General features: G+C 39.9%; 1 protein-coding gene across 1 annotated transcript in view; it reads right to left on the reverse strand.

Annotated features, from left to right (window-relative positions):
* Window positions 1-24,034, reverse strand: part of LOC129765325 (sorting nexin-17) — a 47,896-nt gene that overhangs the window by 21,413 nt on the left and 2,449 nt on the right. The gene's annotated exons all lie outside the window — the stretch shown is intronic.

Genomic DNA, 24,034 nt, shown 5'->3' on the forward strand with positions numbered 1-24,034 from the left:
CTACCCCACGTTTCCTTGTCGCAATTGCTGAAGCGAACTGTTTGGATCTTGGAGTGGGCGAAATGAAAGTGATAACGATGTGTATTAAACAATTTGCGATCGGTAGGGGCGACATCGAATTGGTTCATTTGTGTGGAACGGAATTCGAAGTGCCTCTCGGTTCAATGGTTTTGGGCTGCAACAGAATTTATAATTGGCTGTTGGCGATGTGGTTGTCTGAACAAACGGTGGGCGGTTTAATAAACGATGTGCATCCAATGCAAGTGACGCAGTGTTGTTGTTCTTGAACCACAGACCGCTTGCGATGTGCGAATATGGTTTGCACTAGAATGGAAGAAGTTGTTCCAGTAAATTATCCACTAGCAAAAATAGGGTTCGTGTTTCGAAATGATAGATTTGTTCCCATGAGCTAAATAGACTGAGACCAAATGGATGGCACTAGAGTTCAATCACGATGACCTGATAAGGAATAAGAAGCTTGTCTGTTTGCTTTTCATCTTCAAAATTCCTCCATCGAGAGTATATGAGTGATATTCCTTCCAAACACCCAACCATTTTCTGTGGGATGAAACTTTGCACACGCTTTCGGTTTGGGGGACGAATTATTTCACACGGCTGTGAAAAGGTTATTTCCGACAAATGCGTTTTTTAAAGAAAGGTATCAAAAGGCTCAAGAACATTAATAAAAGTACTACACATACAGCCATTCCATGCCAAACCGATATAGTGGTTCTCAGATTTCTGTGGAAAGCAGTAGTTTTGTTCCTTATCGCAAAATACCAGACCCGTATTTCTCTATATTTTACTAGGGTATCCACTTCCATTTTAGGGTGGTCCAAAAAATCGTTTTTCCCCTTTTTTCCGAAATTTCTATTTGACGTAGGACTACGTCTAACCGGAAGATATAGGGGGTGAAATGAAAACATAGACACTGAACAAATAGGAAAAAATGCAAGATTTGGAACGTTTATAACTCGAGCATTTCTCAATAGATCGCAAAGGTTTTTGCATCAATTGATAGGAAATATATCTACGCATCTATCATAACGAATAACATTTCATTTTTCTTGAGATAAATAATTGAATAATTGTGAAATATCAAGCATTGTCCAAATGCACTATGTGCCCATTTTTGATTGGTCCATTTTGTGCTCCTCAAATCGTACCGACTAAAACGGGCAACCAGAGCAACAGTGAAATACAATGAAGCACGATTGGAAAGGAAAAAGAAAAAATATGAACGAAACATTGGTCGCAGTCTCACACATGCGTAATTCTCGAGCCAGCCAGTCAACTTAAAAATCCCCGCTCCGCTGCCGTAACGATCATTCTCAGCGAAACAGTACACCACATCGTTTCGCATCACATCACATAACAAACCACCACAAGCAGCCATGTCTGGACATGACAAAGGAGGAAAAGTGAAGGGAAGGGCAATTCCCCGTAGGTGTATTCGCCAATTGCTCCGCAAGGGTAGCTAGGCCGAGCGCGTTAGTACCAGTGCACCAGTCCACCTAGTAAGCGTTATATAGTTTCGGCCGCCGAAGTGATCGAGTTAGCTGGCAAAGCTGCTCGCGACGATAAGAAAACCCGCATTCAGAACAGACCACATTCGGTTCGGTGGACATCAAAACAACAACAGGCAGTTGTAGCGAGTGGCGAGTGACAAACGCAATCGCAAAACGGCAGCAGGTAGAAGAAGGAAAAATTTTGTTCTTTATACAAACTGTTTCGGTGACAAATCCAGAACAAGGCGGCATCGAGGGCGTTCGAAATGGTTTTTGACGTAGGACTACGTCTTTCATTTCTATACCGGGGTGTAAAACCAAACTTTAGAGAACGAAAGCGTTACGCCGGAGACCGAGATTTTGAGCGTTAATAGCTCTTAAACAACTGAACGAAATGGTATGATAAACACTTCATTTGAAAGATAAAATGTCTACGCGTCATATACTTGTTACTTTTTCATCCAAAAACTTGTTTCAATAGTCTTAAAATTGCTTTCAAAACAGGCTATTGAAATCACCAATCGGTATATAAGCAAGCGCCGCTCGTAAACCCACTCAGTTATGATTGAACAGCGATTGGAGCATGTTGTCGCTGTTGTTGTGAAGCTAATTTCGTTTATCATGAAAGCGCTGATGAACGGTGTCACCAAGAGCCTGTTTGTGCACCTAAGGCCAAAAGGGAATCCATTAGGAGGAGAGTGATGCCACGGTTCCGCTTGAAACATCGGAGCAGCCGCCACACACACACACACATACACGCGCGGAATTCTCGTTGCTGAAAAATAATCTGCCAGTTCCCCTGGGAATTGAAAAATACATTCATGCGAAATAGTTTATTTTAATGTTTTCTATCCATATAACACTGCAACCAAATACATTTGGTTTTGTTATTTTTCAATCAATCGCAATTAACAGGAAAGCTTCTGAATATTTTTTTCCCCATCAGTGGAAATTTTCATATCCAATATTGCATAACATGAAAAACGGAAAATGTTTCACATCGCGAAAATCAAGTCATTTTCGAGCGATTATTTGCTTTCTACTCATATAATGCTGCGACCAAATACATTTCGTTTTGGATTTTTTCAATCAAGTGCGATCAACGTAAGACCACGTCTTTCGGAAATTTATTAGAGGTGCAATGAATCTTTAGGAATTCCCGCTCTACGCGCACTGACAAACAAAGTTTACTCAACAATTTCTCAAACTAGAAATGGGTGTTGTGAGAAAGGATTAGCGAACGCGAAAACGACAAACGGGAGAAAGATACGTTTGGAGGTTGAAGGAAATTGGCAGAAAACTTCATTCTATCATTCAAATAATGTGATTAATACCACATCGTTTTGCCAGAAAGAGATTATTAATGCTCAAAGGAGGAATCGAGTCCTCCGAGGAAATTACCCAGCGCAAATTAGAGTCGACTATCGATTGCAGCATTCGTACACAAATAATTTTATAATGCATTTTCACCAAAGTTATTTCTTCGGATATATTCACTACATCATGTCATGTATTTCATATTCTTCATTAAGAAATCCATATCCATGGCACCTACCGGTAACGAATTATTATCGAAACCACGATTTTCGATAAATGCTCCTTTCAGTTCGGCCTGTAAAAAACTTTTCTGTACTCTAATCCATCAAATTTGGAGCCCTGAAAAGGGCCGTTGATTATATGCTAAGCTAATATAGCACGCTCTCCTCGGATACAATGGGCCAGCTGGATGTCCTTGGGCATGATGTGACGTGTTTTGCATGGATAGCACACAAATTGGTATCTTCGAATAAGCCTCCTTCAGCGTCATAGCCGCGGAACTTTGGAAGCGCAAGTCGGTTTTGAAGTCCTGAGCAATTCCACGAACCAAATGCTGCAAAGGTAGCTTGCGGATCAGCAATTCGGTCGACTTCCGATAGCGATGAATTTCACGCAAAGTTCCCGGTCGATAGCGATGTGGCTTCTCCACCTATCCTGCTACTGGTGCGCTTATCCGAGCTGACTTCGTGTGCCTTACCACCGAATGACTAACGAGATCGAGTCCTCACGGTGCGAGAGTAGAGTAAGAAATGAACGAAAGCAAAGGAAGCGTCATTTTATAAACCATAAAAGTATAGAATCTAAATCCCACCCTTATTATATTCGTGAGTATACAGTAAGCTTATACAATAAAGAGGGTGGGGTTTACATTCGATTCTTTTATGTTTTATAAAATGACACTTCCCTTGCTTTCGTTCATTTCTTACTCTACTCTCGCACCGTGAGGACTCGTTTCATCGGGACTAAGCAGACAGCTCGTTAGTCTTTCGGTGGCAAGGCACCACGAAAGCAGCTCGGATAAGCGCATCAGCCGCAGGAAGCGTGAAGAAGCCACATCGCTATCGACCGGGAACTTCGCATGAAATTCGTCGCTATCAGAAGTCGACCGAATTGCTGATCCGCAAGCTACCTTTGCAGCATTTGGTTCGTGGAATTGCTCAGGACTTCAAAACCGACTTGCGCTTCCAAAGTTCCGCGGTTATGACGCTGCAGGAGGCTTATTTGAAGATACCAATTTGTGTGCTATCCATGCAAAACACGTCACATCATGCCCAAGGACATCCAACTGGCCCATCGTATCCGAGGAGAGCGTGCTATATTAGCTTAGCATATAATCAACGGCCCTTTTCAGGGCTCCAAATTTGATGGATTAGAGTACAGAAAAGTTTTTTACAGGCCGAACTGAAAGGAGCATTTAGCGAAAATCGTGGTGTCGATGATAATTCGATACCGATAGGTGCCATGGATATGGATTTGATAATGAAGAATATGAAATATATGACATGTTGTAGTGAATATATCCCCATATCGAAGAAATCACTTTGATGAAACTGTTTACCGTTTGTCGTTTTTAATTGTTGGGAAAGGGCATTATTTCTGCTGACTAAATTCCAAGAAAAAAATCCATTCCTTCTTTAAGCGTGATTCATTCTGCCTCGGATCAACGGAACAGTGATAATCATTTCATACAAAAGATAAAATGTCCAAGAGTTATATGATTGCTATTTATTGAGTCGAAAAATTGTTTCAATAGCTTAATGATAGCTTCGAAAACAGGTTATTGAAATCATTCGTATCCGTATGTAGCGCGCCCACTTGGAAACCCATTAATCTTATTGGAATGTGAGATGGGGAAGCTCATACTTACGTCTATGCATTATGCTGTACACTACAGACTTTTTTTCTCCGTACTGATTAAGAAGCCGACCGAACTATCGGTCGACAAGTCAGTTTGCAGTCGGCGGGGGCTCTTAATTTCGTTTTTGCAGGCCGAACCGAAAAAATTTCAGTCGAGTTAACTCTTTTTTACAGTAATGCTTTTGAATCCGGACACTTTGCATTACATTCAATATCATACCACAGCCATAACATTTTTTTCATGTTGAATTTATGCGATTAATAGTTGCTAATATAGTTACTGATAGTTTCTTGATAGTTACTAATCAATCGCATTAATTCAACATGCAGAAAATGTTGTGGCTGCGGTATGGTATTAAATGTAACGCAAAGTGTCCGGATTCAAATACATTACTGTATACTTACTTCGATGTTATTCGTTTCTCTCTCAGGGTAAGCAACGAATATAATAAGGGTGGGGTTTAGATTCTATACTTTTATGGTTTATAAAATGACGCTTCCTTTGCTTTCGTTCATTTCTTACTCTACTCTCGCACCGTGACGACTCGTTTGTTTGGGACCAAGCAGATAGCTAGTTAGTCTTTCAGTGGTAAGGCACACGAAAGCAGCTCGGATAAGCTCACCAGCCGCAGGATAGGTGAAGAAGCCACATCGCTATCGACCGGGAACTTTGCGTGAAATTCATCGCTATCGGAAGTCGACCGAATTGCTAATCCGCAAGCTACCTTTGCAGCTTTTGGATCGTGGAATTGCTCAGGAACTCAAAACCGACTTGCGCTTCCAAAGTTCCGCGGTTATGACGCTGCAGGAGGCTTATTCGAAGATACAAATTTGTGTGCTATCCACGTAAAACGTGTCACATCATGCCCAAGGACATTCAGCTGGCCCATCGAATCCAAGGAAAGGGTGCTATATTAGCTTAGCATATAATCAACGGCCCTTTTCAGGGCTCCAAATTTGATGGATTAGAGTTTAGAAAAGTTTTTTACAGGCCAAACTAAAACGAGAATTTTCGTTTGGATGCCATACAGCATCGAGAAAATTCCGGAAAGATCTAATCGTTGCTGAAAAATAATCTGCCAGTTCCCTGGGAATTGAAGAATACATCCATGCGAAAGAGTTTATTTTAATGTTTTCAAATTATATGGCGAACACAGCGACCAAATACATTTGATTTCGTAATTTTTCAATCAAGTGTAATTAGCTGGAAAGCTTCTGAAGATTATTCTTTCCCATCAGTAGGATATTTTCGTATCCAATATTGGATGCATAACATGAAAAACGGAAAATGTTTCGTATCGCGAAAATTATATAATTTTCAATCGATTATTGCTCAGTCGCCGAAATTTTCATACTCAGAGAGTTCATTCTCCTCTAGTTTGCCTTCCAAATTGCCATCGTAAACCACACCTTCTCTCGATTCAATCACGCACGAAAAGCATACTGAAATGATATTGTGGTGGTGAAACCGATTCATTTTTCGTGAGGCGTCGTGCACAAATTACGTAACGCGATAAGGGGGGAGGGGGTAGATGTTGCGTTACTTTCTGCTTATTAGAGATAGGAAATTGCGTTACGAAAGGGGGGGGAGAGGTGGTTCAGAATTCGGATTTTTAGCGTTACGTAATTTGTGCACGATGCCTGAGGACATCGACAAGACAACATCGTTACTGAACGAGCTGAACGGCGAGGGATCGAGGGATTCATTACCTGGCCTGAACTGACCTGAAATGCAATCAGTTTGTTTTAACTGTGAGGGAGCGCAGAAAAGCCGATGCTGATACTCTCGTGACCAAGAGAGTATCAGCATCGAAATACGGTTCCTCGGGAAGACATAGAAGCAGCCGCCACACACACATACACGCGCGCAACTCTTTTCGTTTGCTGGTTATCGAGAGGAAACCTGGAAAGAAATGATCGGTGCTGAAAAATAATCTGCCAGTTCCCCTTGGAATTGAAAATTACATTCAAGCGAGTTTATTTTAATGTTTTCTATCCATATAATATGTGCAGCCGTGGACGAGTGGTTAGCGTCCCACACTATCATGCCGGGTGTTCGGGTTCGATTCCCGTTCTGGTTGGGGGATTTTTCGTCAAAGAAAATTCTTCCGGCTTGCACTGTGGTCACGCGTATTCTAGAGCTTGCCACTTTAGAGTACATTCAAGGCGTTGTTTTGCCGTTGAGACGGCAAAAGTTCCACAGGGAACGTTAACGCCATTCAAGAAGAAGATCCATATAATACTGCGACCACATACATTTGGTTTTGTGATTTGTCAATCAAGTGCAGTTAGCAGGAAAGCTTCTGAAGATTATTCTTCAGAACAAGGTTTTTTGTATCCAATATTGGATGCATAAAACCTTGATGCTCCAACGTAACACTCTCGTTTGATGTCACCCAAATATTTATTTATTCATTCATTCAGGATGGATTTAGATTCAACTTCAAACAAATGATCTCTAAATCAACGATAGTCCTACGTCACCCTTGCGGTTATACCATAGATATAACCCACTTCCTGTTTTTTTCAAAACCACGAGTGCTAAGTTTTCTAAATTGGAACCATTCCATAAAACATGGCGCTTTTCAGGGCCATTAAACCTTCCAGAAAAGAGTTTACGAAATACAGTTCAATGCTTTCTACATCTGTTACATCTGCATTGTATAGAAAAATAACTAAGGAGCAACATGATGAGCTATGTATTTCCTGCTGCCCTGTTCTTATTTTAAAGGACTTTAATCCGAAGGGCATCCGTCCCTGTATCTACTGTTGGTTTTTCAGAACGCTTATAGCTCGTTTGTTTCTCGACAGATCGTAGAGTTCGTCTCCAAAACCTCAGTTCTTTTTCATTTTTATTCACTTTGTTGGCAGAGACTACAAATCTTACAATTCATTCGTCTACGAAACCACAGTTTAAGGTACGGTAATGTACTCAATAGTAAAATATATGATAGTGAATGAGCAGATGACCACCTATGCATTCCCTATCACAGCCATCATTTTGATTGTGCGATATGAACATACACCGAAAGATGCCCGGCGTTGAACATTTAATAAGTACAAAGCCTTTAGAAAAAAAATCAAGAATCAACTATAAGATAGTGAGAAAAAATTGAGAATGTTTGTAAAAAAAAAACGCAAAAACACAACACCAAAGGTTCTTTTCAGAACCCCCAACATGTTCATAAAGAGTAAACAGTAAACTAATCCATTTTTCCATTCACGTAGGAGAAGAAAATAAAACAATATATTTAAAATATATATTTAGCAAAAGCTGTCCCCTTTGTATAGTCCTACGTCACTCCGGTTATGTCCCAGACATTACCCACCCGTCTTTTTTCTTAATTTCATAACTTTTGAATTACTGTACCGATTCTGATGATCAACATATCAAATTAAAGCCAAGCTAGCTAGTCTTCTCTGAAAAAATATTACACTTACGGATAAATCGGATGTTGTTTTTGTAGTGTTTTTGTTCTTCATAGTTTACATGGTCCCGGGACCAAGGGTGCTATATTTTTTCATATTTTTTCTTGAAAAATAAGGTTTTTTATATAACATATCCAAAATTCAGAGTGGCGTTATTTTTTGCTCTTGAGTTAAAGTTTTTCAAAGTAAACCGATGGTACGAAAAATCATTTTTCCCCTTTTTTCCAAAAATGATTTTTTTTTTGAAAATTCATAACTTTTAAACTACTGGGCCGCTTCAGATGATCAATATATCAATTTGAAGTCAATGAGTTGGTCTTCTTTTAACACTTTCGTCGCCCCGTCACCCAGATATGGGTGACACTTTCCTCGTTAAAATTGAATAGGATTTTTATAAGGAATTTAATAGAATAGGTAACTATGGGATGTGTAGAAAAATAATAAAATCATAACCAAATTATTATAATGTTTATACTATACTTTTTATTAATTTATAGTACGGATGGTTTGAACTGCAGTTTTTGTTTTTTTGCGAAACCCATATAATAAGTCCTTGGCATGTGTTATTGTTGTCCATTCGTCTTCAAATTAAGAAAAATATTGTTAAATTATGTAAAAGTTGTCTACAAACTAAGTTTGACCTCCATTTAATAATTTATTCACATGTTGGACCCTGCAAGAAACTCAAAAACGTCACGTTGGGCGACGAACGTGTTAAAAAAGACCACACTTGCGTAAAAATTGGATTCTAGTTGCATAGATGTATTATAGTCGCATTGGAATATTGAACGAAAACTGAAAACATGTTAACTTTGAAAAAACAACTCATAAAAGAAAAAAGACACCTCTCTGATATTTGGATATGTTTTTTTTGCATTTCGCGCATCAATTTGTGAGGAATACCGCTGTCGCAATATTCTGTTTGGTGCATAGAAATTAATTTCGGCGGGAATATTCGGAACATCAACGTCCTTCCGTACTGCCTTTCAAGTGTTTCATGGCAGAGAAGCTGGCAACGATCCTCAAACGACGGCAAGTTAGATGTCGTGCACTCACTCTATTTTTGACAACATGAAAATAGGCGCTCCATCATATGTAACAACTTTGTCGAAGACAGTTTTTGTCTGGAGAAAAACTGTCGTGCTCTGGATGCGAATTTCCACTTAAATGGATACCCTGGACCATTGCACGGTCGCATTGCAAAATGCTTGATACGCTCTAAAAGACTTCTGAAGACAAAATTTGAAATATAAAAGTTAGAGCAAAAAACAAACGGTTTTTTCATGGTGACTCTAATGTAACTTAGAACAAAAACGCTAAATCTGTTGTATTCAAAGATAGGAAAATACTTTGTTCTGCAAAGTTGCTTAAAATAACTGGGGCTACAACAATGTCGAACCCACAGAGAAAAATAGTTGAGAATATGAGAGGCGAGGTAGCTCGGTCGAACCTTACCGAAGGATCGTATCCTACGGTTCAAACTAACCGGGCAATCAGTGGAACACAGGTTTGCTTGAGAGAGGCCGCCACTTCCGACGATGGGTCGGTGGCCGACTCGGATCGCGTCATTTCGCCGGCTAGGAGCCGCATCGATTGCTTATCCTCGTGAAATGGGGACTTCGCCCTCATTACATTGACCTCAAAAAAAATGAGTGGGTTATATCTATGATATAACCGCAAGGTTCACGTGGAACTACCTTAGCTTAGCAATCATTCGTTTGTATTGATTAAATTCTTGATTGAATGAAACAGTTTCCAAATTCAATTGAGTTCAATATATTTGCTCTGTGAGTGAAAAAAATTAACAAATGCCGTGTAAAGTCAATTCATTTATTGTGATTGATTGTTCTTCGTTACAAGTAAATTTAATGACGGACCTTTTACGTTTGGTATGATGACTAGAACAAAATATATGTACGGAAGAATTATCAAACGTTTGATGAACCAGCCTAAGGCTGAAAATCTTTCCAATAAAGACAAAAAAAAAATTATCAAACGATTATTTTATTTTACATTTCCCTCTGAAGTTTACATTCCAAAAGTGTACATACTTCTCGAATCTCGAATTTGCTTGAAACTGGGAAGTTCATTCGCTTCTAGTGGCTGCACGATTTTCCCAGGTTCCTAAGTTTAGAAGATCATGTTAGGACAGACATATTCCACTCTGCACAAAGGCAAGCGAGGACAAAAGTACTCGCAGTTTGCATTTATTTGCAGAGCCGATTTCCCTAGAAACCTCGGTTTTGAAGTCTGTGTTAGGGAAACACATTTCAATCGGAACAAAAATACCCCCGATTTGTATGAATTCGCAATGCCGATTTCCCCACGCTTCATGGATTTGAAGTCTGTGTTAGGGAAACACATTCCAGTCGGAACAAAAATACCCCCGACTTGCATGAATTTGAAATACCGATTTCTCCAGGCACCTTGGTTTAGAAATCTCTATTAGGGAACACATTTTGGTGGGAACAAAAGCTCCCCCTACTTTCGTGTGTTCTTTTTCTTCTTTTTGGCTTTAAGAGGGTTTAAACTTTTCATTTCACTCGCCTCTAGGCTCTTTCGTGTGTTTGCAATGCCGATTTCGCTGCTTGGTTTTAAAGACTGTGTTAGGGAACATTTTTCGATGAGAACAAAAGTCCCCCTACTTTCATGTATTTGCAATGCCGATTTCCCCAAGGCTGCTTGGTTTTGATGGCTGTGTTAGGGAAACCGTAAATCGGGCCAATCAAAACGATGCAGTTAGGGCGTTTAGATAACGCCTAATATTTTACAGTTATTCAATTGTTTATCTAATGAAAAACAACATTTTGTTAGTTGCGATAGATGCGTAGAAATATTCCCTATCAAGTGATGCAAACATCTCTCCTATCCAGTACGAAATGTTCGAGCTATAAGCATTCGAAATCTTTCATTTTTTCCTGCATGTTCTGTGTTTAGGTTTTCATTTTACCCTCCATATATTCCGGTTAGACGTAGTCCCACGTCAAAAAATTCGAAAAACGAAACGAAAAAAAAAAAATTAATAATAGAAATTACCCTTTTTTCCTGTGAGGCATTTATAGCCATGTTATTTCTCCCGCTTAACAATATTTCAAGCCTACTTGTGACATTACACTTTTGTCTGAGCGGATGCTTCTGTTTCAGTTCTTTTCTTGGCGATTTTTTTCGGTCACGCTTTTGAGGAATACAGTAAGGGTTGTTCATGATCCTCAGTTAACAAGGCGGTACAATTATTTTATTTTGACGTAGGACTACGTCTTTCATTTCTGTACCGGGGTGTTAGTTCAAAGTTTCGAAAGCGAGAGAGTGACGCTGGACTGCAAGGTTTTGAACGTTAATACCTCTTTACCGGCTGAATGGAGTGGTATAATAATCACTTCATCCGAAAGATAAAATGTCAACGAGTTATATGATTGTCACTTATTGGTCCAAAAAATCGTTTCAATAGCTTAAAAATTGCTTTGAAAGCAAGCTATTGAAGTCATAACAATCTAGCTCATTGATGATGATTGGTGATTGCAATGTGTTCCCGAACACGGACGCAAAATCTAGGCACCTGGAGAAACCGTCATAGCGAATACATGCAAACTGTGATTCCTTTGGCTCGCTTGCATTAGTGTTTGGGAAACCATAGCGGACACAGGCAAGGCGTGAGTACTTTTACTCGCTTTCGCATGGAACAGTCGTGAAAAATTGTTTGCGTGTCAATGCGTCCGAGCGAAGAAGTATTCGCACCCATTCACGCATTCGATCTGGTGTTCCCGTGATGCAATCCAATAGCATCAGTTTCTGTTCTGCTTTCGCATGGAATAGACATGAAAAAATTGTTTACGTGTGAATGCGTCCGAGCGAAAGAAATATTCGCACCCATTTACGCATTCGACTTGGTGTTCCAGTGATGTAATCCAATAGCATCAGTTTCTGTTCTGCTTTCGCATGGAACATTCATGAAAAATTGCCACAAGGTTATATAGAATTTATTTCGTTTTCACCGTGAAATGGCGCCCTCAGTTTCTACGCATGAAGTGATCATGAAAAATCTCGTGTTATTCTCACGAATCACATATCAAACATCTTCAGTTGCTTTTACAAGGCCACTCAAATTTCATCGGTTCATTTCGGGACCACCAACAAGTTCGAAAGAGTTGAATTTTATGTTAATAACAATTCCATACTTATACTCATACTCCCACACATTAAAAAGAAAAACTTTCAGCAATCTTTCAAAATATTCATTCATTCATTAATTAAGAATTGATTCAGATGCAATTTCAAATAAATGATTACCGAGCCAACGGTAGTGTTACGTCTACCTTGCGGTTATATCACAGATATAGCCCACTTCTTGTTTTTAAGTTATTTTAAACTAAAAGTTGGTATTTAACACAATCCCTCTTCCGGTTTTTTCCATATTCTGTTTTTCAATTTCCTGTTCTATATACCACCCCCATCAGCTTAATGATCAATCGACACCCAGCAAATGTCTTTCCCATGGTGAGCAGCGATTGCTTTGAAACATTGTGGATTTGGTTGAACGATTTTGGGAGTGGGACAAATTATTCAAACACTCCAACATTACTTTTCAATGCAACTGACCGGTTGGCACTTTTCAGTAAATATAATAAGAATCGAAGCTGACCTAGAATCACAAGAGTTGCAACTTAGTTCTTTGCTTCAAATGCGTAATGTGAAGTACATTCGAAGTACATTTCGATCAAATCCTTATTACTCAAAGCAAATCAATGAATCGAAAACTCAATCTCAATCGAAAACAGTTCAGTTTTCTGCGAGAGTTCGATCCCTAAATTCCTTGCCCAAGAAGACAAGTTGTCTATAAAATTTTGCAATGGTAATTACATATGAACAATTCCACCCCAAATCAGCCGGCTGCTGACCTGAACCTCTCCGATTTTTTTGAAAATGGGAACTTATGATGGAAACTACCTAAAAGCACAATTTTTCATTATCATATGATTAGTTTTAATTATGACTGAATTTTCTATAGCTTTAACACTCCTATACTCGCGCATTGGTCTGTCAGACCGAGAAATCAATAATTCGTTCATTTCTCAGAAGATAACAACGCTTCGACTTTGCGATTCTCTCTAGCTTCGTTATTCGTCGTTCGTCATCGTTTAGCGTATCGCATGTGTTGGTACAAAGGGGACGTGTGTCACTTTTTAATACTTTCGGTCTGACACACCGACGCGAGTAAAAGAGTAACTCTTTTGGACAAGTACCTTTTGACGTAGAATTACGTCTTTCATTAAGGGTGTCAAATCAGAAAACAGGTCACGTTTTTATGAATAAAGTTAACGTTAATAACTATTTTTGTCGCGAACGGATTTTGGCGATTTATATACCAAACGAATCAGAAATGTCCTAAGATTTGTTTGATATGTTATACACTACAATCTCATAGTCTGTATATGGTTTAAATTGTTGAAAATTGGGAACATACCATACTTGTTCTGTCCAATTTGGTGCTTTCCCGAACAGAGCTGTCAATAACGAGCAACGAAGGGGAAATCGTAAGATGTAAAGTGAACAAAGGAAAAAAAAAACGAAGGGGAATATTTGCCTAGAGTATAAACAGTGGATCTCGCTGAGGCAAACTTTCATTCTTCGTGAGAAAATCGACTGAACAACCTTGTTGCTGGGCGAGCTGGACGGCGAGGGATCGAATGCCTTTCTCAAGGCAATGGGGGATGAGGACTCGTATGATAGATAAGTAAAGTTTTCGAAGGGCCTTTTTGAAGATTACACACGAATGAACTGAAGAAATTTAAAGTCTCAAGCACGGAAGGAAGGCAAACCTTCAGTATCGTTCTGTATTCAAAGCAATGACAATCGCTTGTTCTTGTTTTGCGTCTTCGTTGCGTCTTGTCACATGTCTTCGTTTCGGATTGAGCTGCGGACGCGTCCAAATTACTCGCTGAAGCCTCTAGCATTGCAATCATTGCATCAAACTGACGCCATTGCATTAAGGTTCTGTGTGTGGGTAATCATCAAGCTAGGCTATCGTCAGCTCACCAAGAAAATAAATGTTCTGGAATTTTGTCAGTGATTTGGTTTCGCATAACGGTAGGAAAACTCTCTCCACGAAGGATGATAATGTAGACTGGCAATATTAACTTCTGTTGAACAGAGTGCAGAACGGAGATAAGTGTGTGTATATTTAGTTGCTTCAACCCATCGATATATGGATATTTGTGTGCGTACGTGCGTGCTTCATAACCCGTACGTAAAAATAATAAATCTTCGCTACACTGAAACCCCATTTTTATCTGCCTACAATTTTTTGACGTAGAACTACGTCTTTCATTAAGGGTGTCAAATCAGAAAACAGGTCACGTTTTTATGAAATAAAGTTAACGCTAATAACTATTTTTGCCGTGAACGGATTTTGGCGATTTATATACCAAACGAATCAGAAATGTCCTAAGATTTGTTTAATATGCAATATACTAGAATCTCCTGGTTTGTAATTGGATAAAATACATGAAAACTCTAAGCGTTTCCATTTTCCCTTACATTTGTTCTGTTCATTTGTGTGCTTTCCCGAACAGAGCTATCAATAACGAGCAACTTATCGACGAGCAGCGAAGGGGAAATCGTAGGATTCAAAGTCTCCATGAACAAAGGAAAACAAGAACAATGAAGGGGAATACTTGCCTAGAGTATAAACAGTGGATCTCGCTGAGGCAAACTTTCATTCGGCATTGGACTGTTGAGCAATCCAGTTCACTTTGCCTTCACTGCGCTTCGATCTAAGATGCGACCCCACCAGTGGTAATCCAACTTGGATATCGTCGTGTGGTTTTTTCAGTGCGTTTTTGGCGTTATTCGTATCGTGTGCTTTTCTTTCCGCGTCATAAATTGGACGCTTCTCGTAGTGTGTGATGAACAAGAAGAAGAGGAAGGCAGGCTCGAGTACTGCAAAAAGCGAACGCATTGCCAGGGGCAATCAAATTTCGAGGCAAGCGTCATATAATGATGCACACGATGTTGGTGTAGTGAAAAGCGCTCGCACTGAACCGATCCTTCGCGAGTGTGACACCGCATCGAACAACAGCGAAGTAGGCGACTCCGGCGCGTCGGTCGAAAATGTAAACGCCTTTACCCAGGCAGCAACCAAAATCAAGCTCCCCCCGCTGGTGGTGAAGGCGGTCGCTCTTGACAAACTCATCAGCGAATCCGCATCTATGGGTGTTACAGCAGAGTACAAACTGTGTGGCATAATTCAGTCTTTTTCCAAACAGTTAACATTGTTTGTTTTTCGTCATCATAAGGGCTTCGTTGATGCCTTTGACATTGCATGAATGCATTGAACTGACGTTATGGCGAAGATTGAGCTCCAAAAAATCATTTGGGGAATACCAAGCATCGTGAATGTCGTACTGGAATATTATGAGTTATTTGGGTTCGCGTGCCAGTCGCAAAACTGCCTTCAACTAGGATTGCGCTAATCTTGATCATAATAAACCAATGCTACTGTTGATATCAACAAAAAGAGCTTGTTTAGACACCAAGAAAGTAAATGTCGTTCTGGAATGTTGTATGTGATTAGGTTTCGCTTGCCAGTAGAAAAACTTCCTCCACTGAGGGTGGCAGCTGCGCTTAACTCGAGCATGAGAAAGTAATGCAACTTTTTTCGAGACCAGTAATATTAGGCTGTCAAAAAAGTCCTGCGGTATTTCCGCGAGGTGTCGTTGTAAGCGCGTAGTTCTAGTTGTATTCATTGTATCGAGTCATACTATAGCTTGTTGGAAAGGTATTTTTGCGCGCTATAATATAGTCCTTGACAGTGTTTTGTTTGGTTAAGTCGATCGTGAGTTATAGTGTCGCAAATATGGAGCAAAATAAAGAGAAAATCCGACATATTTTACAGTACTACTATGACAAAGGCAAAAATGCATCTCAAGCTGCCAATAAAATTTGTGCAGTTTATGGACCCGATACAGTTTCCATTTCCACCGCACAACGATGGTTTCAACGTTTTCGTTCTGGTGTAGAGGTCGTCGAAGATGCGCCACGCTCCGGAAGGCCTGTCGTCGAAAATTGCGACAAAATCGCTGAATTAGCCGAGAAAGACCGGCATAGCAGCAGCCGTAGCAGCGGCCAATAACTGGGGATAAGTCATCAAACCGTTATTAACCATTTGAAGAAGCTTGGATTCACAAAGAAACTCGATGTATGGGTGCCACACACGTTGACGCAAAAAAACATCTGTTTCTGAAGCGGATGGTGACTGGCGATGAAAAGTGGGTCACTTACGACAACGTGAAGCGCAAACGGTCGTGGTCGAAGCCCGCTGAAGCGGCTCAGACGGTGGCCAAGCCCTCATTAACGGCCAGGAAGGTTCTGCTGTGTGTTTGGTGGGATTGTCAAGGAATAATCTATTATGAGCTGCTTCCCTATGGCCAAACGCTCAATTCGGACCTGTACTGCCAACAACTGGACCGCTTGAAGGTAGCACTCATGAAGAAGAGGCCATCTTTGATAAACAGAGGCCGCATTGTCTTCCATCAAGACAACGCCAGGTCTCACACTTCTTTGGTGACGCGCCAGAAGCTCCGGGAGCTCGGATGGGAGGTTCTTTTGCATCCGCCGTATAGTCCGGACCTTGCACCAAGTGACTACCACCTGTTTTTGTCCATGGCGAACGAGCTAGGTAGTCAGAAGTTAGCCACAAAAGAGGCCTGTGAAAATTGGCTATTCGAGTTTTTTGCCAATAAGGAAGCGAGCTTCTATAACAGGGGTATTATGAAGTTGGCATCTCGTTGGGAACAAGTCATCGAACAAAACGGCGCATATTTGACTTAAAACAGATGATTGTAACTAATTTTATGAACAAATGAAAATTCAAAAAAAATACCGCAGGACTTTTTTGACAGCCTAATAAAAACAGAATCGTTTCTTTTGAGAATAACGCAAAATGATGAGAAGTGTTTACATTCCTTGTAGTTTCAAGCCACCAAGGTATGACTCTGTATGCATGCTATGGCGAACGCTTGTTTGGCGCTTGGTTTACGTTGTACGAACGATGCCTAGAGGTGCAATTCCACTGAGGCAATACTAAATAACATGTAGCACGATATTTGATACTTGCATGTGTTGTCATTGTTGTTGTTTCCACGTGGTGCCAAAGATATATTGATGTAGTTATGAGATGTGGAATAATGGTGCTGGTGCAACATGTATATAATCGACTGTAGTCGAGTCTATGTCAATTGCGAAAAAGGCCACCGGAATAGCGTACGGCGTAAATTTTCGATGCATTGACATGAAATTAATTGCGACATATGATCAGCTAGTGTATTGTTCTGCGAGGGCAAGAATGAATCATCAATCAATTATCGTCAATTCTACAATGAAAAAACATTCCAGAGATTATTCTACTAAGCAGTTGTTTTTAAAATTTTACAGCAGTATTGAATAATATCCGAAGGTATAAACAAGCGACTTATATAAAATAACAGCGTAGTTCTACGTCAACAATGCGGTCGTATCTTGGACACAACCTCCTATATTTTTTTCATATTCTAGAATATTGTTGAATGAAATGTATAAATTAATGTTAGTGGCATGGAATTTTTTTTTGAATATAATGCATAAGATTATTACCGGACTATTCCTAATTGATTTCAGTCCCTTTTGCAACTGGATTGAACGGATCCATATATTAACTATTCGTCGATATATTCGTCGTTAGATTCATACAATGGAACGAAGATGAATTGGGCCGGTGGCTCAAAATTATCTCTAAGGTTAGCCTCAAACCATGGTTCTAAAGTCTGGACTTGAGTCGGGACTTTATTCGCACCTTCTCCCGACTCATATCCAATCACTGTTCGTTAGACGCGCTACTTTTGCGTTTTAATCTTGCCGACAGCAATCGCTGCGTTTGTGGCCATGGATGTCGTGGTATCGAGTGTGAGTGTGAACATTGTTGTAATCTCCTTACATCCCATCCTTTACCTAATGAAAATGTGTCACCCACCCACAATATAAATGTTTGACTTTCGTATAGTTATTCGGTAAATATAATGGTCATACATATACACACTTGTAAAAGAATTTCACTTGTGGAAAAATTATAAACAGTAAACTATAAACTAATCGGTAGCTTATGGTAATTTTTAACTGTTACAGTTTCGGGGATATTTTTCTATAATGGACAATACCAACAAGAAAACAAGAAAAAGAAAAGGATGTTCCTAGAAATCCTTTCATATCATCTTTTTATGCCCCATCTAAAAAAGGCATTAATTATTAGTTTACCAACAAAACAGAGACAAAGAATATTAGAAATATGCAAACTTTATATTCCAGAACCTTTGTCATCTGGTAATTATCTAGTATATCGTTATATATTCTTCTCTTCGATAAAAGACCCGAAAAACACGCAACAACTGCATGAAATGTAAAAAATATGTTTGTTTCAAGCATGCAGTTATGCTATGTTCTGATTCTTAAGGCTGATTTAGACGATGCCAGTCAGCGCTCTAGTTGAAGTATCCAGTGAATAGAGAACAGACACTCTGTTTAAGTTAGAGGCCAATTACTTGTTCGATACTGGTACAAGTAACTTGAACAGAGTGTCTGTTCTCTGTTCACTGGAGACTTCAACTAGAGCGTTGACTGGCATCGTCTAAATCAGCCTTTACTCCAATGAAACCATAATCGATTAATACGTTTTTATGTTATTTTATAGCTCTATATACTTCCATGAATTATATTCAGTTGCTTACTTTTAATAAATATCAGTGAAAAATTATAATTTCGTTATTTGTGTTGGAGTATCAAAAATTACTCTATTTTAAGGAATCTGAATTAGATGACTGTTAAAACATAATAAAGACGAAGAAAACATATTTTTTGGAGTTTTTTTCATTCAATCATACCCTCTTCTTCAAATAAATGCCAATAAAGCCTTAAAATACACAATGTCAACATTACAGAGAAGTTCAATTTTCGGTCTGTGACACCGTGCGCGAGTATACTTGTTATGATTTTGCACGCGAGTACAGGAGGGTTAAAATTGCTTTCAAAACAGGCTATTGAAATAACACAAACCTATGTATAAGCGGATGCTCGCTAGGAAATCCACTCAGTTGTGATTGCGTAGCGATTGATGTACGATCGCTGGAATGTATTTCTCTAACACAAACTTCATAACCATGGAGCCTGGGGAAATTGGCATTGCAAAAAAGATGCAAGCTGATGGTACTTTTGAACTCACTTACATTTTTGCAGACCAGAATGTGTTTCTCCTACACTGACTTCGAAACCAATGAACCTGGGGAAATCGGCATTGCAAAATTGACGCAAGGTGCGGATGCTTTTGAACTCGCATACATTTCTGTAGACCGGAATGAGTTTCCCCAACACAGATTTCAAAACCAATGAGCCTGGGGAAATCGGCATTGCAAAATAGATGCAAGATGTGGGTACTTTTGTACTCCGAAATGTTTGCGGATTTTAAAAGCGGCATGAACACACCACAACGTTATTCATGACGGCATTGTAAAATATTCTTTCGTGTCTTCAGTTCACAACTTCTACGTATACCGATTGGCAAAATGTTGATAACAATTTGCTGCGATAATGTCGATAACGTCAGAATCAAAACTGAGTGCCTGAAGTTCATCAAATCAAGCAAATTCGCGGTTCAAATAGTACGTACACTTGGAAGATGCAATAACTCCAGAGGGAAATGTAAAATACATTGATCGTTTAGCCATTCTTCTGTTCACATATTTTGGAAGTCCACGATAAATTAATGGAATGAACAAGGCATCATGCCATATGTCAGACTTGCAACGAAGAACGTAATCTATCCCAATGCATGAATTGACCTTAATTGGGATTTATTATTATGAATCCGTTTATTTTTACAGGCTCAGTTTACATAGGTTTGAAGGAGCCAAACTCTTAACTATATTTTTACCAGAATATATTGACATGTTTCCTTAATTCTATGGTTAATAAAACAGGAAACCGATTACTCGCGGTCGACTCGAGTTTAGGGGGGTGACACATTTTCATTAGGTAAAGGATGGGATGTAAGGAGATTGCAACAATGTTCACACTCACACTCGATACCACGACATCCATGGCCACAAACGCAGCGATTGCTGTCGGCAAGATTAAAACGCAAAAGTAGCGCGTCTAACGAACAGTGATTGGATATGAGTCGGGAGAAGGTGCGAATAAAGTCCCGACTCAAGTCCAGACTTTAGAACCATGGTTTGAGGCTAACCTTAGAGATAATTTTGAGCCACCGGCCCAATTCATCTTCGTTCCATTTGCATTGCCAGTTAGCGATGGTATTTTTACGGACTAAAGAGTTGACGCTGATGAAAGTCGCCTTCAATCGCACCCACCTTTGCTAATGAGTCAGCCCTCTCATTACCCGGAATTGAGCAATGTGAAGGGACAAAGATAATGACATAACAGCGTCTGATTAAAGCACTACAAATTTCTCATATTCTCTCAAGGAAGTACGGCGAGTGCTTTTCCGGCCTCACTGAACGAATAGCTTCGACAGAGCTAAGACTATCCGTTACAATGTAATAGTGTTCAACAGGTCGTGAGGCGACGCTGTCCAGCGTCCAGTGAATTGCTGCCAATTCAGCAATATACACTAAACAAGGATACTTAAGACTGTGGAAAGTGCTAGAAAATTCGTTGAATGACTCCAAGAGGACCCATCAGTGAAATACATATTCTTACAATTGATACGCCCATATTTTGCTTCGCAGATCGTTAGAATGAACTCCGATCGATGATAATCTGGAATTCCATAGATATCCTCATGGTATGCGTTGAGGGCATATATCCAAACGCAATACGTAAACAAAGATACTGAATTCGCTCGAGTTTATTGAGGTGCGTTTTGGCAGCTGATTGAAAACAGAAACTGCCATACTTCATCAATTCGATACAACATTATAAGATCTTCGGGATTATCTCCCCACTAGGTGCCGGTAATTGTACGGAGAAAGTTTATATTTTGTTGACTTTTTGACGTGAAAATGAAAACCTAAACTGGAAGAACTTCCATTTTTCCTATACAATTGTTCTGCCGAATACTTATGACACGAATATTTAATAATAGATCGGAAAAATGTTTGCATCAATTGATAGGAAATATTTCTACGCGTCTATCATAATTTTTAAAATATTATTTTTCATGAAATGAACAATTGAATAACTGTAAAATTTCAAGCGATATTCAAACTCCTTAACTGCCAAGTTTTGATTGGCCCGATTTACGGTTTCCCCAACACAGACTTCAAAATCGACGTACCTGTGGAAATCCTCTCGGCAAATATACATGCAAGTCGGGGGTATTTTTGTTCCCACCGAGCTGTGTTCCCCTAACACGGACTTCAAAATCAATGTGCCTGGGGGAATCCGCTTTGTCGAAACATGCAAGTCGGGAGTATTTTTTTCCCACTGAGCTGTGTTTCCCTAACACGGACCTCCAAATTAATGTGCCTGGGGGAATCCGCTTTGCAAATACAGTGGAACCCCGATTATCCGCGAGCGGATGATCCACGGTGCGGATTATGCGCGGCAGAAAATTCCATAGTAAATCAATAGACATTCCCGGAATTTGTCAGTGAATGATAGTTTCATGTACTTCTGTTTTGATCATGGCTTTCACGTTATCTGACTACTCGTGTACACGACTTCGTAGATGGATAGATTGATGTTCCAGTATTGACAAAACATAGTTTTCATGCTGAAATATCTTTTTTTTTTGACGTAGGACTACGTCTAACCGGAAGATATAGGGGGTGAAATGAAAATCTAGGCACTGAACAAGTAGGAAAAAATGCAAGATTTGGAACGCTTATAACTCGAGCATTTCTCAATAGATCGCAAAGGTTTTTGCATCAATTGATAGGAAATATATCTATATCTATCATATCGAATAACATTTCATTTTTCTCGAGATAAATAATTGAATAATTGTGAAATATCAAGCATTGTCCAAATGCACTATGTGCCCATTTTTGATTGGTCCATTTTGTGCTCCTCAAATCGTACCGACCAAAACGGGCAACCAGAGCAGCAGTGAAATACAATGAAGCACGATTGGAAAGGAAAAAGAAAAAATATGAACGAAACATTGGTCGCAGTCTCACACATGCGTTATTCTCCAGCCAGCCAGTCAGCTTAAAAATCCCCGCTTCGCTGCCGTAACGATCATTCTTTGTGTGGACACCGACTGGACAACATCGTTGCTGGACGAGCTGGACGGCGAGGGATCGAGTGCCTTTCTCAAGGCAAAAGGGTGGAGGTGGTAGCGCTGGAGTAGAGTAGAGTAGAGTTTTCAAAGGGCCTTTCTCAAGGCTAGAAACGAATGAACTGCAAAAGTTTAAAGTCTCTATAATACAAGACCTTCCTTCCTTCCGTAACGATCATTTTCATCCAAACCGTACACCACGTCGTTTCGCATCACATCAGATCAACAAACCAACACAAGCAGCCATGGTTGGACATGGCAAAGGAGGAAAAGTGAAGGGAAAGGCAAAATCCCGCTCGAACCGTGTTGGTCTCGCGACGATGAGAAAACCCGCATTCAGAACAGACCACAATCGGTTCCGTGGACACCAAGACAACAACAGGCAGTTGCAGCGAGTGGCGAGTGGCCAACGTAATCGCAAAACGGCAGCAGGTAGCAGAAGAAAAAGTTTGTTCTTTATATAAACTGCTTTGGTGGCAAATCCAGAACAAGGCGGCATCGAGGGCGTTCGAAATGGTTTTTTTCAAAACCACGAGTACTAAGTTTTCTAAATTGGAACCATTCCATAAAACACGGCGCTTATCAGGGCCATTAAACCTTTCAAAAAAGAGTTTATGAAATACAGTTCAATTCATTTTAAAATATTATCCAAAATAATAATAAAACATGATTTTTTCATAATTTGTTTGCCAGGATATGATGAGTATGAGAATTTGGCAGTTGTGCTGAGCTTATTGATGGTTGGGGACTTTCTCGATTATTCAATTTTCACCAATTAAATTGCTTTCAGATTGAAAGTACAGTAATTTACATTTAGTTCGACATTTAGCTAATTGGACGGACCTGTAATGCGACATATTTAGTTGGTCATTTTTGTAGACATAGAGTTCGGGGTCCAAATTATGACCCAACATGTCCAAAGCTGGATGGGAAGAAATTTTCCAACTGTGAAAGCTGTACCACTGTCATCGCAAATGTTCAATTACAGGTTAAAATCGCCTCCAATGCGACACTGAGTGGTGCTTCGGCATATCGCATTAAATGTAATTTACAGTACAACATGCTGGATGGGAAGAAATTTTCCAACTGTGAATCCAGCGGCGAGTGGCAAATGCAATCGCTAAACAGGAAGGTTTAGCCGAACAAGATGAGGATATCGAGTGATAACAAAACAATAAACTTTTAGATTAAAGATAATTTTGTGATCCTGAAAAGGACCCTTTTTAGCCTGCATGTGAATCCAACGAGCGAACAAATCGTAATGAATGTAATTTTTTGCCATCACTGCCTTTTAACGCTCATTCGTTCGTCTCGTTGGACTCGCCCCTTTGGCTGAGTCTGCCGATTTGTCTCTATCCTGTGAGCGTGTATCGCTAAAGTACAAAACGCGCGGATCCGCTGAAAAAATATATCATTCTCTTTCAAACCGTAAATCAATGTGGTTGTATGGCATCGTTTCACATCACATCGCATCAACGGATTGGTTCCGGAGCACCAGTATACCTAATAGCGGTTATAGAATTTCGGCCGGCAGAGTGCTCGAGTTGGCTTGCAAAGCTGCTCACGACAATAGGAAAACCCGCCTACAGAACAGAGCACATTTGGTTCGGTGGCAACAACTAGTTTCAGCGAGTGGCAAACGCAATCGCAAAACGGCAGCAGG

Source organism: Toxorhynchites rutilus, chromosome 2, assembly GCF_029784135.1.
Source record: "Toxorhynchites rutilus septentrionalis strain SRP chromosome 2, ASM2978413v1, whole genome shotgun sequence".
NCBI lineage: Eukaryota > Metazoa > Arthropoda > Insecta > Diptera > Culicidae > Toxorhynchites > Toxorhynchites rutilus.